The 18,916-nt window shown below is 33.4% G+C and overlaps 1 protein-coding gene across 1 annotated transcript in view; it reads right to left on the bottom strand.

The window, feature by feature from the left end:
- Nucleotides 1-18,916, bottom strand: part of KLHL1 (kelch like family member 1) — a 422,085-nt gene that overhangs the window by 237,318 nt on the left and 165,851 nt on the right. The window lies entirely within an intron of this gene.

An 18,916-nucleotide genomic window follows, 5' to 3' on the forward strand; every position in this document is an offset into this window, starting at 1 on the left:
ACTGAACTACCTACAGTTACATTTTAATTAGCAATTCAATGTGTTTGATGATTTTATTATCATTTAGATCTACTATCTGTGTCTGAGTGAGATTTACAAGTTATACATTCTCAGAACTGATTTATTCCATTTTTCTGGCACAGCCTCCCAGCTCTTCACCAAAACCATCTCCAGTCATTTTTTTCCTGAACACAGAGTCAGACTGCATTTCTTTTGAGTTGGATGTGACACATAACAAGCTCTTGTCAATAGACCATGAGCAGGAGGATGTGTGTTATTACCAGACCAGGGCATTTATGATGTGCATCTTCTCTCCTTCTCTAATACCAACTAATTACAGGTGATAATAAAACCGAAGTGAATGGAAGACACACAAGAAGAAAAGATCCTGAGTCTTGAATGAACAGCTGAAATTATTAGCTTCAACTAATTAAACCACCATAGTAAACTCTAAGTATTTAAAAATATAGATATAGTTTTATTGGTTCTTACAGCCTTAACTTACTCTAAATTATATTTTTAATGTATTCTAATTAGCCAGTACCTGTAATTATGTGAAAATTTTCATACTATGGATTGTTTATTTTTGCCTCTGTCATTTCTACATTGTAAAATTAAACTTTTAAGTGGATTGTCTAATTAAATAATCATTTCCAAGCATCACTTTTTTTTTGTTAATAGACAATATGCAGTAATGGTAATGAATAGGATTTTTTAAGAGTATAATGTCTTATTAATTTTGATTAGAAATTACTGACCTTACTGAATATGAATATATGTATTTTCACTAATGCTGAGAAATTATTGTCATTTTTATTTAAATGATTATTCACCCCTACATCTGTTTCCTCCATTTTCTCTTACAAACTATCCCTAAGGTGTACACTGGATTTTTCTCTTTCTCTTTATGTCTGTAAATTTTTCATATCTTCTATTCACTAATTCTCTGTTCAGCATATTTAATATTTTGTTTAACCTTAACTTTTTTAACTTCAGTGACTATTCAATTTCTTTGCCACATGTAACATACGGTTTATTCCTCACTTTCTAATAATTTATATAATTTATAATTATAGAAATTTTCCCCATGGGAATTACTGATGTCACAAAATTTTAATACATTCATAAACAGCAGTTTTGACACAAAGATTAAGAGATTTTAATAATGTTTGCATTTTTCCTTAATAATTTCTTCAATTTCTACTCTCTTTATATAATTTCATTTTAATAATAATTAACCCAAAATAAGTATTTATGCTCTGAGTTCTAAACATAATCAGATGAAGCCAAATAAAAAAGAATTTTTAAAAAATGAACAAAGCTGCCAAGAATTTCGGAATTATGTTAAATGGCCAAACCTAAGAATAATTGGCATTCCTGGGGAAAAAGATATATCTAAAAGTTTGAAAAACTTATTTGTGGGAATAACTGAGGAAAATTTCCCTGGCATTGCTAGAGATCTAGACATCCAGCTACAAGAAGCTCAAGGAACACTTAATAAATGTATTGCAAAAGGATCATTACCTAGACACACAGTCTCAGGTTATTTAAAGTCAAGACAAAGGAAAAAATTTTAAGAGCTGTGAGACAAAATCACCAGATAACCTATAAAAGAAAATCTATCAGATTAAAAGCAGATTTCTCAGCAGAATTCTTACAAGCTAAAAGGGTTTGGGGTCCCATCTTTAGACCCTGAAACAAAATAACTATCAGCCAAGAATTTTGTACCCAGCAAAGCTAAACTTCATGAATGAAGGAGAGATAAATTCTTTTTCAGACAAACAAATGCTGAGAGAATTTGCCACTGCCAAGCCTGCATTAAAAGTACTGCTAAGAGGAGTTCTAAATCTTGAAATGAAACTTCCAAATACACCAAAATAGAACCTCCTTAAAGCATAAATCTCACAGGGCCTATAAAACAATAACACAATGAAGAAAAAAAACAAAGTATTTAGGCAACAACTAGCATGATGATGACAGAACAGTACCTTATATCTCAGTACTAACGTTGAATGTAAGGGGCCGAAAAATGTTCCACTTAAAAGATAAATGGCAGAATGGATAAAAATCTACCAATCAAGTATATGCTGTCTTCAAGAGACTGACTTAACACATAAGGACTCACATAAACTTAAGTTAAAGGGGTAGAAAAAGACATTCCAAACAAATGAGAATCAAAAGTGAGGAGGAGTAGCTATTCTTTTAACAGACAAAACAGACTTTAAACCAACAACAGTAAAGAAAAAAAAAAGAAAAAAAGACAAAGTGGGACATTATAAAATGATAAAAGGATTAATTCAACAGAAAAATATCCTAAATATTTATGTACCTAACACTGGAGCTCCCAAATTTATAAAACAATTAATACCAGACCTAAGAAATGAGATAGAGAGCAACACAATAATAGAGGGGGACTTCAGTATTCCACTGACAACACTAGACAGGTCATCCATACAGAGAATCAACAAGAAACAATGGACCTAAATTATACCCTAAAACAAATGGATTTAACAAATATTTACAGAACAATCTGCCCCTACACTTCAGAATATATATTCTTTTCATAAGTACATGGAACATTCTCCAAGAGAGACCTTATGACAGGTTACAAAACAAGTCTCAATAAATTTAAGAAAATCAAACTTGTATCAAGTATCCTATCAGACCACAGTGGAAAAAAACTCAAAATTAACTCCAAAAGGAAACCTCAAAACTATACAAATGCATGGAAATAAAGCCATCTGCTCATGAATGATCTTTGGGTTAACTCTGAAATCAAGATGGAAATTTAAAAATTATTTGATCTGAATGATAATAGTGATACAACTTATCACAACCTGTGGTATACAGCAAAAGTGATGGTGAGGAAAGTTCATAGCATTAAATACCTAGATCAAAAAGTCCGAAAAAGCACAAATAGAGAATATAAGGTCACACTTCAAGGAACTAGAGATACAAGAACAATCCAATCCTAAACCCAGGAGAAGAAAATAAATAACAAAGATCAGAGCAGAACTAAATGAAATTAAAACAAACAAACCAAAGCAATACAAAAGATAAATGAAACAAAAAAGCTGGTTCTTTGAAAAGATAAACAAAACTGAGAGATCATAAGTGAGACGGACGAAGAAAAGAATAGAGAAAATCAAAATAACCTCTATTAGAAATGAAACAGGAGATACTGCAACTGATATTAAAGAAACACAAAGGATCACTCAAGGCTACTATGAACACCTTACATGTACAAACTAGAAAATCCAGAGGAGATGACTACATTCCTGGAAACACATAACTCTCCTAGATTAAATCAGGAAAAAATAGAAACTCTGAACAGATCAATATCAAGAACTGACATTGAAACAGTAATAAAAAAATAAACTCCCCACAAAATTGAAGGACCAGAGGGATTCACAGCTCAATTCTATCAACATTCAAAGAAGAGTTTGTGCCAATCATACTGAAACTACTCTAAAAGGAAAATCTAAAAAATTTTAAAGCTGAGAGAATAATATCCTGTTTTATTCATTTTTTTCTGAGTCTTCTATATTTGACTAAAGTTTGAATCATGAATTTTCATATATATATAGTCTGAGAAAGTATACATTGCTGCTTCTAATAATCAATGGCAGCCATTAGTGCCTACATATAAAGAATATTAGTTTATTTGTAAACTTGGAAGGCAGATTGCACTAAATTTGAATCTTCAATATAAGGCTTTAGGAAAAATGTAATTTTATTTAATTATCATCAATTATGCTGTTCTCTAATTGAAATTTAAAAGTATATTATTGCTGGTTTTTGTATATTTTTTTAACTTTGTGAGGTTGCTATCATTTTTTCTTAGATTTCTCCTTTTCACCATGAATAGTTTTAGGACATAATAAAACAGTTTTCTACTTTCCAAACTTTATCTTCAAGGACAGAATATTTATTAAGAAAATCTTTTATGCATTATAATTTTTTTCCATACCAAATTTTGTATTCTGAATATTTTTAAACCTATAATAATTTGCAAAAATACCTCTCATCTGGCTTCACCCAGTGTTAACATTTTGCCATATATATGTGTATGTGTGTATTTATGTTGTAGTTGCAAAACTACTTGAGAGCTACTTTTAGCCATCACATCTCACCCATTAATGCTTCAGCACGTATCATCTAAGAACAAGGGTATTCTTTAACAGAGTGACAATATAATTACCATACATGAAATTGACACATTAGCTATGACATACACTTTCCCAAATGTTCAAATAGTTTTCTTTGTAGCTTTTGCAAATTTTTTTATTTCAGGATCTCATCAAGGATTATACATTTACTGGTGGTGTTCCTTTAGTCTCCTTTTATCTAGAACTATTCTCCTGCCATTTTTTCATCTATAATATTTATGTTGGTGAAGAATCCATACTAGCTGTTTCGTAGAATTCTTCATTTTGGACTTATGGTATTTCCCCTTTATTAGATTATGGTGAATTTTTTTTCTTATTCTTTTTTCTTTTTTTGCAGGGATGCTATATAGGTGATCTTACACCCTGCTCCATCATGATCAAGAGGCTCATGATGTCAGTGTGTCCCATTTATGGAGTTAAGTGTCATATCATAATTCAGGCAGTATCTGACAGATTTCTTCATTTAATTCTTTATATAACTAAATAATAATTTGTTAGGTTATAGATACCTTTGCTTTCAAATATGATAGATAAAAAAAGACTACTATATTTTATTTATGACTTTTATTGAAAGTAAGACAGGAAAGAAATCTAAAGCATGCCTCCAAGTGTAAAAGTGAGTTGATGAAGGAAAAGGAAGAGCAGATACACTGGAGACAAAAGGTGGGAAAATAAAGTGATTAGAGTAATATGAAATATTTTATTATATATTAATTTCCACTTGAATTAGATATGTAAATTCTAGTTTTGACATAAAAAGAAAACACAACACTAATAATAAAAATTAAAAGTTATAGAAAATTCTAAAATTTTGGCTGGGCACAGTGGTTCACACCTGTAATCCCAGCACTTAGGGAGGCTGAGGTGGGCAGATCACAAGATCAGGAGATTGAGACCAACTGGCCAAAATTTTAATATTAACATACAAAAACCTTACTGTCCAGATATTATCAAATAGTAGAAGGTTCAGGATCATAAGTCACTTCATCAGAGGAGATACTTATTGCAATACAATTATTTGAGGTGTTTATATTTTATATTATCAAAAATATTATCAAACAATAATATTGTCAAGATCCTCATTTGAAGTTGAGGTATTCATATGGATTTGAAAGTTTTTAAGACTATATCATTACTAGCTATTGATATGTATTTTAAGGTTTATGGAATACTATAACAAGCATGAGAAAAAGTGTGCTGTAGGTTACAGAAACCTATATTTGTATATTAATTTTAGTTTCTTTTTGAAATATGTACCTATTGTTATAAAAATAAAGTTAAAATAGAGAAAATAATAGGGACACATTGTTATTAATTTAAAACTGATTATAACAATTTTTTGTTTATATATATCTTCAACATTTGTTATGATTTAAAACCTCAGAGGAGAGGCAGGAGAATTGCCTGAACCCAGGAGGCGGAGGTTGCGGTGAGCCGAGATCGCGCCATTGCACTCCAGCCTGGGTAACAAGAGCGAGACTCCGTCTCAAAAAAAACAAAAAAAAACAAAGACACGAACACACATTATCCTAAGCCTACACAGGTCAGGATCATCAATCTCACTGTCTTCTCTCTCCATGTCTTGTACCACTGGAAGGTCTTCAGGGGCGGGCANAAAAAAAAAAAAAAAAAAAAAAAAAAAAAAAAAAAAAAAAAAAAAAAAAAAAAAAAAAAAAAAAAAAAAACCTCAGAGGAATTTAAATTGCTCAGTAAAGTTGTCAAGAAGATGGCTGCATGCTTCTTAGCATAGATCTTGTGAGAAAATCAGATAAAGGGGCTACATGCTGATGGCATGGTTTCTATAGATTTACTGTGATTTTAGAACATTGGGAGGGTGACTTTCTGTAATCTAACTATTTGTCTCAATAGAATTTATGCATAAAAGAATGAACACAGCAGGCCTGAACTATTATGCTCTGAAAGACCTAATTTCAGGGTTTGCCCCAGCTGGTATTTGAGAACTTAGATTTCAAGAGGAGTCTCATCATTAACTGATAAAATTGACTCACTCTGCCTAAACTGTACACACAATATGGTACATGCTGAACACCTTTTCCCCTCTGGGAGTCTGAAATTTTGTTCTGTGTTAGACAGAGGCTTGCCTATGTGATCCGCACCTAATAAAAACTCCAGGCACTGAATCCCCAGTGAGCTTCCTTGGTTGGCAAAATTTTACACGTTATCAAAACTCACTGATGGCAAAATTAACTGTGTTCCATGGGACTCCACTGGAAGGGAACCCTTGGAATTTGGTACCTGGTTTCCTTTGGACTTTACCCCATGGGCCATTTCCCTTTTCTGATCGGGCTATGTATCATTTTGCCATAATAGGTCATAGCCATTGGTACAATATATGCTGAGTCTTGTGAATTATCCAAGTGCTTCACTCTACAGGGAGTTAGTCTTGGAATAGCATTCTCATAAGAAGACTTGACATGGTAGGGGAATGTAGAGATACACGATGCTCACAAGCTCAAAGATCAGTATTGTTAAGATTCCATTTCATTCCAAATTAATCTATAGATGTACTACAATCACATTTCAAATCCCAGCTGACTTTTTGTGAAAATTGCAAAACTGATTCTAAAATACATAGGGAAATGCAACAGACGTACAATAGTCCAAACAATTTTGAAAAATAGCAAAGTGGGAGTAAGAGTACTACCTAATTTTAAGACTGATTACAAAGTTTATGCAAAGGCACAAAGGTAATTAATTTGAGGAAAGACAGTCTTTGAATGAGTCATATATCTGTGTACAAAAACTTGTATTTGATGCATACTCCATGTGATACACAAAATTTACTCAAAATGAATCATGAATCTAAATTTAAACATTAAGTTATAAAACTTCTATAAGCAAACACAGGAGAAAATCTCTGTAGCCTTGTTAATTAAAAATTTCTTCAATAAAATATCAAAATCATAATTCCTCAAAGAACAAACTGAGAAACTGTACTTCATAAAGTTCCCTGCAAGGTTGACCTATGATCATGCCACTGCACTCTAGCCTGGGAGACAGAATAAGACCCTGCCTCTATTTAAAAGAAAATAAAAGCCACTGTTAGATATTAAAGAAACAAACAAACAAAAAAAATAAACCACAACCCGGAAAAAAAGTTTGCAAATCATATCTGATAAAACATTATATCCAGAATATATAAAGAACTTTCAAAGTTTTAAAAAAACTGGACAAATGATTTATACAGACATCCCATAAAAGAAATGAGTGAGAAAATGCTCTATAAGTGCTTCAGATAATGCACATTACAAACACAATAACATACGGCAACACCTCTACTAGAACTGCTTTGTAGAAATATGGAATGGTCCAACTACTTTAGAAAATAATTTTGCAGTTTTATCACTCCTGTGACTCAGTCATTCTGCTCATAGGTGTTTGCTCAAGAGTAAAGGAATAATATATGAATACAAAGTCTTGTGCATGAATGTGTATAGAAAATTTATTTTTCAATGGCCAAGCACTGGAAAGAACTAAAATATTAATTGACAGGTAAATGGATAAACAAAACTGGAGTATGTTTTTTCAATGGAATTCTTCATAATAAAAATAACTATTGTTATGCAATATCATGGTTAATTATGTTGAGAACAAGATAATTAGGCTGAGTGAAATAAACCAGACAGAAAAATCAATACAAACTCTATGATTAACTTTAAAAATCTTGCATATCCAAAGAAATCTGGTGTGTAAGGAATCAGATCTCTGATGCTTAGGTGCTAGGTGGGGATAAGTCAGGACAACAAGATAGATTTAAAAAGGACATGAGAAAACATTTGACGATTATAGATATATATTTATTACTTTGTGGTGAATATATACATATGCCAAACTTATCAAACTGTATGCTTTGTATATGTGCAGTTGATTATATCTCAACTATTCATCAATAAAACTTTTCAAAGGAATACTCAACTGTATTTTCAAAATATATTTAATAAATGATTTGAGTTGACAAGTAGATAGAAACATCTGAGTGCTTAAATGCAAACAAAAATCAAACAAATATATGATATTATCATTTAGATTGAAGATTGTATGATAATTTTTTCTACTTTGCTTTCCTTTTCTTTTCTTTTTGAAACAAGGTCTTATTCTGCCATCCAGGCTGAAGGGCAGTGGCATGCTTATAGCTCACTGCATCCTTGAACTCCTGGGCTCCAGTGATCCTCTTGCCTCGGCCTTTCAAGTAGGTGGTAGTACAGGCATGCCCACTATGTTTGGCTATTTATATTTAATTTTGTAGCAAAGAGGTGTTGCTATGTTGCCCAGGCTAGTCTAGAACTCCTGGCCCAAAGCCATCCTCTTGCTTTGGTCTCCCAAAATGCTGGGATTTATGGGCGTGAGCTACCCTGCCTGGCCAATATTTTTTCTGAATGTTTGCAATACATAAAAAATGATTATAGTCATGACAAGTCACATATGCTATTATTAGTTTGGTGCAAAAGTGATTCTTGTTTTTGCCATTAATTTCAATGGCAAAACTGCAATTACTTTTGCACCAAACTATTATATGAAAAACATATTCTTAATATAATCTTAAAAATTTAAGCCTGCCATACAAAATGGCGTGTGTGTGTGTGTGTGTGTGTGTGTGTGTGTGTGTGTGTTATGTATTTTTACCTTTCTGAATCAACACATGAAAAAAGATTCAGAGGCAGTATGTCAATGTAATAACTTACAGGTTTTCATCATATTTTCTTGAAACAAATTTATCCAATCTAAATTCCAACCTTGGATAATAATACTCTTCATAATAATTGAGACAGAATTTTAGCAGAGTATCTCTCAATTATTTCTCAAAAAAAAGAAAACATGAATTTTCACAAGATATATGTAGAATAATTTTTTTATTTATTGCTAGCTTTGGAGGTTAAGTATTATAACCATTGTTTATCTCAAAGACTTAAAATGTTCTATTTTCTAAAACTTGGAATATATCCAATGAAAGAATCTATTTGTTAAAGCTAGAAGGCACAAATGGAATATTAGCCAGTGTCAAGCTTCAATGCACACAAATTAAGCTACCTCATGCATGCTATATTTCTTTATATCTATAACCTGGCAATGGCTAGGACAGACTTAGATGTAAAAACTCAAAAACCTGCCAAGTATTTTGCTTAAAAGTTAATTAAAAAAAAAACCATGAACACTGCTAATGAAAAGTAATTTAATATTTTCATTCACAGTTGATTTCAAAGCATAACATTCTCAAATAAGCTTACTAAAAGGAAAAACCTACATGTTTTTACATAGGTGCCATAGAAAACTAGCTTAAAAATACATGATAGCCATATTAAACTTTAGATACCTAAGAAGTCTACATTTTTAATAATAACCAAATTTAGAGATTCTTTTTAAATAAATATGAAATGTTTATAATCTCTCTTAGCAAGTCCCGAAGAACTTTGTCTCCAGAGCTAATTGAGAGGGTCAACACATCATCAGGAAACAGGTATCTCCTCAAGTGACTTCCTCAATTTCTCTCATATTTGCTGTAGTTTCAGGTTTTAGATTCAAACAGGAAAACATGTAGCAGAAGAGGAACTATTTCTTTATGTATATATCTCTTACCTCAATAAAGAAACCTTTACCAACCAATCCCCAGAAAAGTCTTCTCCGTGCTGCCTTGGCAGAACTGTGTCACATAAACATGCCTAACTTAATCATTAGGTAAGGGGTAAAATACAAATATTAGTTTTGATCCTATAAACTGCTTATAAAACTGGAGTTACCCTCCTCTGATTCAACTGGGGGATTAAATGGGAATAGTTTTTGAACGGTGTAGCAACAGGCTGTGCTGTATTTACCTGCAATTACATCTTACGTAAATGCTAAAGCCCCCAAATCTTCCAAATACGTTTGAATAGACTTAAACTCTGATTTTCTATAAGATGATATATTTGAATTTATACTGCACTGACATAAAAATATGTAAAATAGAACAGGAAGGAAGAAGTGAACTTTATAGAAGAATAGTATCTATGTGGTTCTATTTCTTACTAGACACATTGTCCCCTATTAACAAATGCACAGAGTATCCATATTTCATCTACAAAATCTGTTATATCGAAAATGTATATTTCCAAAGATATTGTTTTAGAAATGTTCATTCTTCCAGACAAAAGCAAAAACTGCCTATAAAATTCAAAAAGTAAATTAAATTCTATCACCATTCTCTTAAATGGAAAAAGAAAAAACGATGTCAATGTCACTCTAGAAATTCAAACTTCAAAACTGATATTTTTGTAACTCATAGGGATTTAAAAATATAGTTTTATGTGAAAATCCTTCTAGATTTACAGAAAATTGTAAAGATAGTACAGTGATTTTCCATATAACATATACCTGCTTTCATCCATTATTAACACTTATATTCATATGTTATATTAATGAACAAATATTGTTACATTCTTATTAACTAAAACCTGTACTGCTTTCACATTCCTTAGATTTTTTTTTCTTTTCTTACTTAATGTCCTTTGTCTGTTCCAGGATCCCACTGAGGATAGTATATTTCATTTACTCATTCTGTCTCCTTAGGCAACTCTTGGCTGTGACAGTTTTCAGACTTTCCTTCTTTATTTGATGACTTTGACAGTTTTGAGGACTACTAATTTAATATTTCATAAAATGTTCTTCAATTGATACTTTGCTGATTAGACTGGGATCATGAATAAAGTTTCTGTCTCATCACATGCCATTGAAGAAACATTATCAGCATTACTTATCACTGGTAATAGTCATCTTGATCACTTGCAGAGGTAGCCTGTGTCAGACTACCTCTCTCTCCTCCTGGACCAGCAGGGCCTGGGGTCTTGGCCCTTCAAGCCACTGGTGGGCAAATTCAGAAACCGAAGCAGACCTCGGCGGGGCCCAGGTTCCTGAGCCAAGCTGTACCCTGTTGGGGGAATGCCCTTTCTGAGGGGGATGGGGGAGAGTATGGGGTGACAGGGTGAAACTGGGGCTGGAGGGAGGGGCCTGCTGTGGTCGGGAAGCTGCTGCTGCACATTTGGGCTTGAATAAAGAAGTGTTTCTGGTTAAAAAATAAAGTTATTCTTCATTACCTTTACATACTGTACTCTCTGGAAGAAAGCCTCTATGCACAGCCCACACTTAAGGAGTGGGGAGTTGTACTCTAACTCCGTGAGGGTGGAATAACCGGCATAAATAATTTTGAATTCTTCTATGTGGAAAATTTTTCTATTCTCTATCATTTATTAGTGTATACAATTATTTACATCAGTAATTTCATAGGATATTTTGAATACATGTTTCAATAAAGGAAGGAGAATTAAAGGGATTTTGGTTTAGGCAATTGAGACATATTTTTAATAGTTCATAAATTAATTTACATTTTACTGCAATTGAGAATTTTGCTGCCATTGAATTGTTCCATATTGCCAATTTGTTCCACTTTCTTGGCACTCTGACCTCCTCTATCTCTTGCCAGAAAGAAAATCCTAGTCGTCTTTGAAAACTTATAGAAAACTGATAGAAAATAGAATACAAGTTCTACCCATGAAATTCTACAATGCTAGAACTAATTAATCTATAAACCATATCATATATGCCCTTCCAGCCACAAGAAAGGGATGGCTTAGTACATCTGGTAAAATTCGGCTGTGAATCTATCTGGACTGGGACTTTATTTGGTTGGTAGGCTATTAATTGCTGCCTCAACTTCAGACCTTGTTATTGGTCTAGTCAGGGATTCAATTTCTTCCTAGTTTAGTCTTGGGAGAGTGTAAGTGTCCAGGAATTTATCATTTCATCTAGATTTACTGGTTTATGTGCACAGAGGTGTTTGTAGTATCCTCTTGGTACTTCATATTTCCATGGAATCGGTGGTGATATCCCCTTTATCATTTTTTATTGTATCAATTTGATTCTTATCTCTTTTCTTTTGTATTAGTCTGGCTAGTGGTCTATCTATTTTGTTTATCTTTTCAAAATGCCAGCTTCTGGATTTATTGATTTTTTTGAAGGTTTTTTTGTGTCTCTATTCTTTCAGATCTGCTCAGATCTTAGTTATTTCTTGTCTTTTGCTAGCTTTTGAATTTGCTTGATCTTGCTTCTCTAGTTTTTTTAATTGTGATGATAGGGTGTCAATTTTAGATCTTTCCTCACCTCTAATATGGGCATTTAGTGCTATAAATTTTCCTCTAGACACCACTTTAAATGTGTCCCAGAGATTATGGTACATTGTGTCTTTGTTCTCACTGGTTTTGAAGAACATCTTTATTTCTACCTGCATTACATTATTTATCAAGTAGTCATTCAAGAGAAGTTTGTTCAGTTTCCATGTAGTTGTGCAGTTTAGAGTGAGTTTCTTAATCCTGAGTTCTAATTTGATTGCATTGTGGCTGGTATCACTTTTCTGAAACTATTCCAAACAATAAAAAAGAGGGATCCTTCTTAACTCATTTTATGAGACCAACATCATCCTGATAGCAAAACTAGGCAGAGACACAACTAAAAAAGAAAATTACAGGCAAATATCCATGATGAACATTGATGCAAAAATCTTCAATAAAATACTGGCAAACCAAATGCAACAACACCTCAAAAAGCTCATCCATCATGATCAAGTTGGCTTCATACCTGGGATGCAAGGCTGGTTCAACATATGCAAATCAACAAATGTAATCCATCACATAAACAGAAGCAAAGACAAAAACTATATGATTATCTCGATATATGCAGAGAAGGCCTTTGACAAAATTCAACAGCACTTTATGTTAAAAACTCTCAATAAACTAGGTATAGATGGAATGTATCTCAAAATAATAAAAGCTGTTTATGACAAACCCACAGCCAATATCAAACTGAATGGGCAAAAACAGGAAGAATTCCTTCTGAAAACTAGCACTAGACAAGGGTTCCCTCTCTCACCACTCCTGTTCAACATAGTATTGGCAGTTTTAGCCAGAGCAATCAGGCAAGAAAAAGAAATAAAGGGTATTCAATTAGGAAAAGAGGAGGTCAAATTGTGTCTATTTGCAGATGACATCATTGTATATTTAGAAGCCCCCACTGTTTCAGCCCAAAATCTCCTTATGAAAATAATCAACTTCAGCAGTCTCAGGATACAAAATCAATGCACAAAAATTGCAAGCATTCCTATACACTAACAATAGACAAACAGCCAAATCATGAGCAAACTCCCATTCACAACTGCTACAAAGAGAATAAAATACATAGGAATACAAGTAACAAATGATGTGAAGGACCACTTAAAGGAGAATTACAAACCACTGCTCAAGGAAATAAGAGAGGACAAAAGCAGACGGAAAAACATCCCATGATCATGGTTGGAAAGAATCAATATCGTGAAAATGGCCATACTGCACAAAGTAATTTATACATTCAGTGCTATCCTCATCGAGCTGCTACCATTGCCCTTCTTCACAGAACTGGAAAAAACCACCTTAACCTTCATATAGAGCCAAAAAAGAACCCACATAGCCAAGACAATCCTAAGCAAAACAACAAACAAACAAACAAACAAACAAACAAAAAACAAAAAAAAAACAAAGCTGGAGGCATCACCCTACCTGACTTCAAACTACACTACAAGGCTACAATAATCAAAACAGCATGGTACTGGTACCAAAACAGAGATATAGACCAATTGAACAGAACAGAGTTCTCCGAGGCAACGCTACACATCTACAACCATCTGATCTTTGACAAACCCGACAAAAACAAGCAATGGGGAAAGGATTCCCTGTTTAATAAATGGTGTTGGGACAACTGGCTAGCCATGTGCAGAAAGTTGAAACTGGATCTCTTCCTTACACCTTACAGTAAAATTAATTCCAGATGCATTAAATATTTAAAAATTGGACCTAACACCATAAAAACCCTGGTAGAAAACTTAGGCAATATTATTCAGGACATAGGCAATGACAAGGACTTCATGATTAAATCACCAAAAGCAATGGCAAAAAAGCTAAAATAGACAAATGGGATGTAATTAAACTTAAGAGTTTCTGCAGAGCAAAAAAATCATTAGAGTGAACCGACAACCAACAGAATGGGAAAAAATTTTGCAAGCTACCCATCTGACAAAGGGCTAATACCCATAATCCACAATGAACTAAAGCAGATTTACGAGAACAAAATAAACAAACCCAACCAGAAGTGGGCAAAGGATATGAACAGACACTTTTCAAAAGAAGATATTTATATGGCCAAAAAACATGAAAAAGTGCTCAGCATCACTGGTCATTAGAGAAATGTAAATCAAAACCGTATTGAGACATCACCTCATGCCAGTTAGAATGGTGATCATTAAAAAATCTGGAGACAACAGATGCTGGAGAGAATGCAGGGAAATAGGAATGCTTTTACACTGTTGGTGGGGGTGCAACTTAGTTCAACCATTGTGGAAGACAATGTGGCAATTCCTCAAAGATCCAGAAATAGAAACACCATTTGATCCAGCAACCCCATTACTGGGTATATACCCAAAGGATTATAAATTGTTCTATTATAAAAACACATGCACAAGTATGTTCATTGAGAACTGTTTACAATAGTGAAGACCTGGAACTAACCCAAATGCTCATCAATAATAGATTGAATGAAGAAAATATGGCACATACACACCATGGAATACTATGCAGCTATAAATAAAAATCAGTTCATGTAATTTGCAAGGACATGGATGAATCTGAAAACCATCATTCTCAGCAAACTGACACAAGAACAGAAACCAAACACTGCATGTTCTCACTCATAGGTGGGTGTTGAACAATGAGAACACATGGACACAGGGAGAGGAACATCACATAATGGGGTCTTTTAGGGGATTGGGGCTGGGGGAGGGACAGCTGGGGGTGGGGAGATTGCGGAGGGATAACATTGGGAGAAATACCTAATGTAAGGGATAGGGATATGGAGGTAGCAAACCACCACGGCAGGTGTACACCTATGTAACAATCCTGCAAGATCTGCTCGTGTACCACATAAAATAATAAAAAATATATATATGCGCCAAGGCTTATGTTTTTTGAGAACGAAATACATCTCAGAGTTCAAGGGAAACTGTTAGAAAAGTCAGGAAAATCTATGAAAAAAGCATTTTGAAAGTAGCTGTGACAATACAAGCCATTATTTGTTTTATTTCTATCTGTGCACCTTATTCCTACTAAAGTCCACTGCGTGACAGGTAAGAATTAAACGTATCAGTAGCTTGAATTTACTTAAATTGTTTTAAAGCTACTCTAATTGCATATTCATCATTTGCAGAGAAAAAGGAATTGTTTCCAGAATAAAAGCAACATTCCCTTGACTCACATCGATGCACAGGTGTTAAGCTCCCTCAACTTTAACAATAGACTACATATCTTATCTTCAATTTAACATAGTTTATAACTCTGTCCCTAATCAACTCCATAGATTTTTTCGACTCTCACTACTTTCTTTGGAGTTTAACCTAAAATAGCATGCCATGCAACACTGGAGGAAGTTTAGGTTGTAAGAACAGTGGGGAAAAAAAGATGAACTCATGGTCATGTAAGTTATTTAAATCTTTACTTAAGTAACATAATTTGTCAAATTTGCACCAGGCTTATCACAGATATGTTCTTTGGTCATTATTTTAATTTAGGATACCTTTCTGTAGAACACAGACTCTCAAGTTCAGCACAGACAATTCAATTCCCTTTAAATTAATTATACCTTGAACCCAGTGAGTTTAATTTTCAGATTTAAATATTCCATTGCAAAAGATGTGAAATTATTAGAGACCTGTGCTCCCGAACAAAATAATTTGAACTTGAACCAGCCAACAGAAGCAACAGTTCTATAATTCATTATTATATCCACTTTTGGCTAGTGAAGATGTGTAAAGTAGGTTATAAAGTGATATATGTATATTTAACATATCTTGAATATTCAAATGAAATATTTCTCTCAGATTTTAATAACAGAACACCCACGTCTATGGTGAGGAAAATGTTTGCCTTAGTCTATAATATAACTGATTATGCTTACCTCTTTGACTTGGTGACTGAGAAGAAAAACTAATTGGTATGTCATTTCTATGAATACAAAAAGAGTTTTAAGACATTTACTTATTGTGAAAATTATACCATAGGTGTTGTAATTTGACTTTGAATGTCTTTTCAGGTATTTTTTTTATTTGACTCATAAAGCCTCATACACCATGGATACTTAGAAATAAAACCAAGATGAAAGCCATAACTTGGTGGTTATGTAAATGGCTTAATGTTTTCTTCCTCCATATTCTACTTCATCAGGAAACTAGAAGGGAGATAGAAAGGGGTAAGTATAAGAGGACACAACTTCTGCTGACCAGATTTTACCAACAGTTAGTAGGAGCATGTTTCTGTAGAACCCGGTTATATTGAAGTTATCTACAAAGCTCTTCCATCTTGAGATGCTTAAATATTTTATTCAGTAACTTGAGTGGATTTGATGTAGAAAGAAAAAGTTGGCAGTTTTGATATTTTATCTAACAGTCTCCCCAGATTGGGAGTTCTACCATCCTGCACTCTGTGAAGCCACCATACCCACTTCCTCTCTACTCTTGAGCTTCTGTATTGACAAAGATTTTGTATTTTTGTTTAACAGGTAATTTTTTATGAGGCTCTATCTTGGAATCCAAAATATACTTCATATGTTACCTCCTTACCTTGCTGCTAACATTATAGGTTAATCTTAGAGATCATCACTTTCATTTTTTGGCTGCAAACATTCGTGCCTTTCTTAAAATCTTCACATCTCACAATCCATATTTAAAATCAATATTTCTTAGCCCCAACGAACTGGAAGTGCAATAGTTACAGAGTGCTGCCGAGGGAGCATACAGATCCAGAATTTCCGGTAAGTATGAAATTCTTTCCCAAAACAGTACCCAAGCACACTACATTATGTCATATAACTTATATGTTATTTTCCCTCTTGTAAAGTGTACTTTGAAGCCATTTTAAGTTGCGGAAAACTTAAGTTACATAAATGTAAGCAAGGGGGTTTTAATACAAGGTTCTAAATATGTTTTGTTTACCTGAATTTAGTAAATAAAATAGTAATTTATAAAAATAATTCAAAAATTTCCTATTATATCATTTTTGAATTAGTCAAATTTGTAAGTTAATCAAAAATGCTCATTAATCCAAAAGCAGGGTACATAACCCAGGAAAACAAGTGAAAGTAATTAATGACATATATTTCCAAGTAGTATTTACATTTTTCAGGTGTGGATCTACCAGGAATGAAAAATTTATATTTTAGACAACTGCAAAATAGTTTTTATATTTTTTATTGTAAGACTGAACTCCCATTACCAGTCTTTATAATTTCTTTATTGATTTTTATTCTGCATTATCCTCTCCTCTCACCACAACTAACATTTCTTTGGAGAATATGGGGTTGGACAGATTCATCAGATTCATGTAAGTGCCATCTAGCTAGGACATTTTCTCTGGTGGACTGTGAGTGGAGTGCAATCATAGCCATAAAAATGCGGATGAAAACTCAAGTTCACAGTCCAAAGGAATCAGTGATCAAGGTCATCCTTCAGAATGTCTTCAGCATGCAGTCTACTTCCAGCTAAAATATGTTTTCCTGGTTGGATTGCACTCATCATCCTTCAATTGAGGGAGGCAATGTGTTTAAAATGAAAGTACTCCATGTTCCCATTGTAAGTGTCCTTTCCCAAGCATAATGGGAAAGTAAACTCTTCATTAAAAATGGCAAAATGGCAAAATATCACGCTTGTAATTCCAGCACTTTGGGAGGCTGCGGCAGGTGGATCACGGGGTCAGGAGATCGAGACCATATTGGTTAACATGGTGAAACCCCCTCTCTACTAAAAATGCAAAAAATTACCAGGTGTTGGTGGCAAGCACCTGTAGTCCCAGCTACTCGGGAGGCTGAGGCAAGAGATTTGCTTGAACCCGGGAGGCGGAGGTTTCAGTGAGCCACGATGGTGTCACTGCACTCCAGCCTGGGCGACAAGAGTAAGACTCTGTCTCAAAAACAAACAAACAATAACAAAAAAGGCAAAATGGTAATTTACAGAAGCCTTAAGAAGGGTAGTACAATGATAGGGGTGTTTTGCTTGTTTTTATCAGCTTGCTTTTCCCCCATACTATCAGCAAATCGTATCAGCTCTACCAAATTTTAAATAGAAGACATTAACAAGTGGTCAAAACTGATGTAAAGCAGTGTTTTCAAAGATAGGTATTATTAAAAACATTTAGAAAATTGGTGCTTTAGTTGCACCAATTGTCAGATAAAGTTGAATATTGTGAGGTGTAGCTAAGATGTGTATGAAAATCTTGAAAATTATTTTGAATATTTTTCATGGAATATTGTAATATTTTCAAAATTTTTCTTTATGATATTTATAATTCTTTAGATAAATATAAAATAAAATTAGACTTAAAATTATTAAATTATGAATGCGCTAGTCTGAGGATGAATCTTAACTAGTACTAAGAAAGATCAATCACAATTCTACATTTGGGTATCATCTATATAACTTCCTCAGGCTATTCATGATTTGATGTAAAACAATATTAATTGTAAGAAAAAAATATACATGATGGCAGTTGTTACTAGGTCAATGGAAGGTCACAATTTTCACTCAATGTGGCAATGTTATAAGTACTTATGAGCAGCACTGCCTATCATATTCAGCAGACAGAATGTTGAATAAGTCTAGATCTAGTGAAAAAGTGTCGAAATTTCCA

This window comes from Cebus imitator, unplaced genomic scaffold (genome assembly GCF_001604975.1).
Source record: "Cebus imitator isolate Cc_AM_T3 unplaced genomic scaffold, Cebus_imitator-1.0 Scaffold29, whole genome shotgun sequence".
Lineage (NCBI taxonomy): Eukaryota > Metazoa > Chordata > Mammalia > Primates > Cebidae > Cebus > Cebus imitator.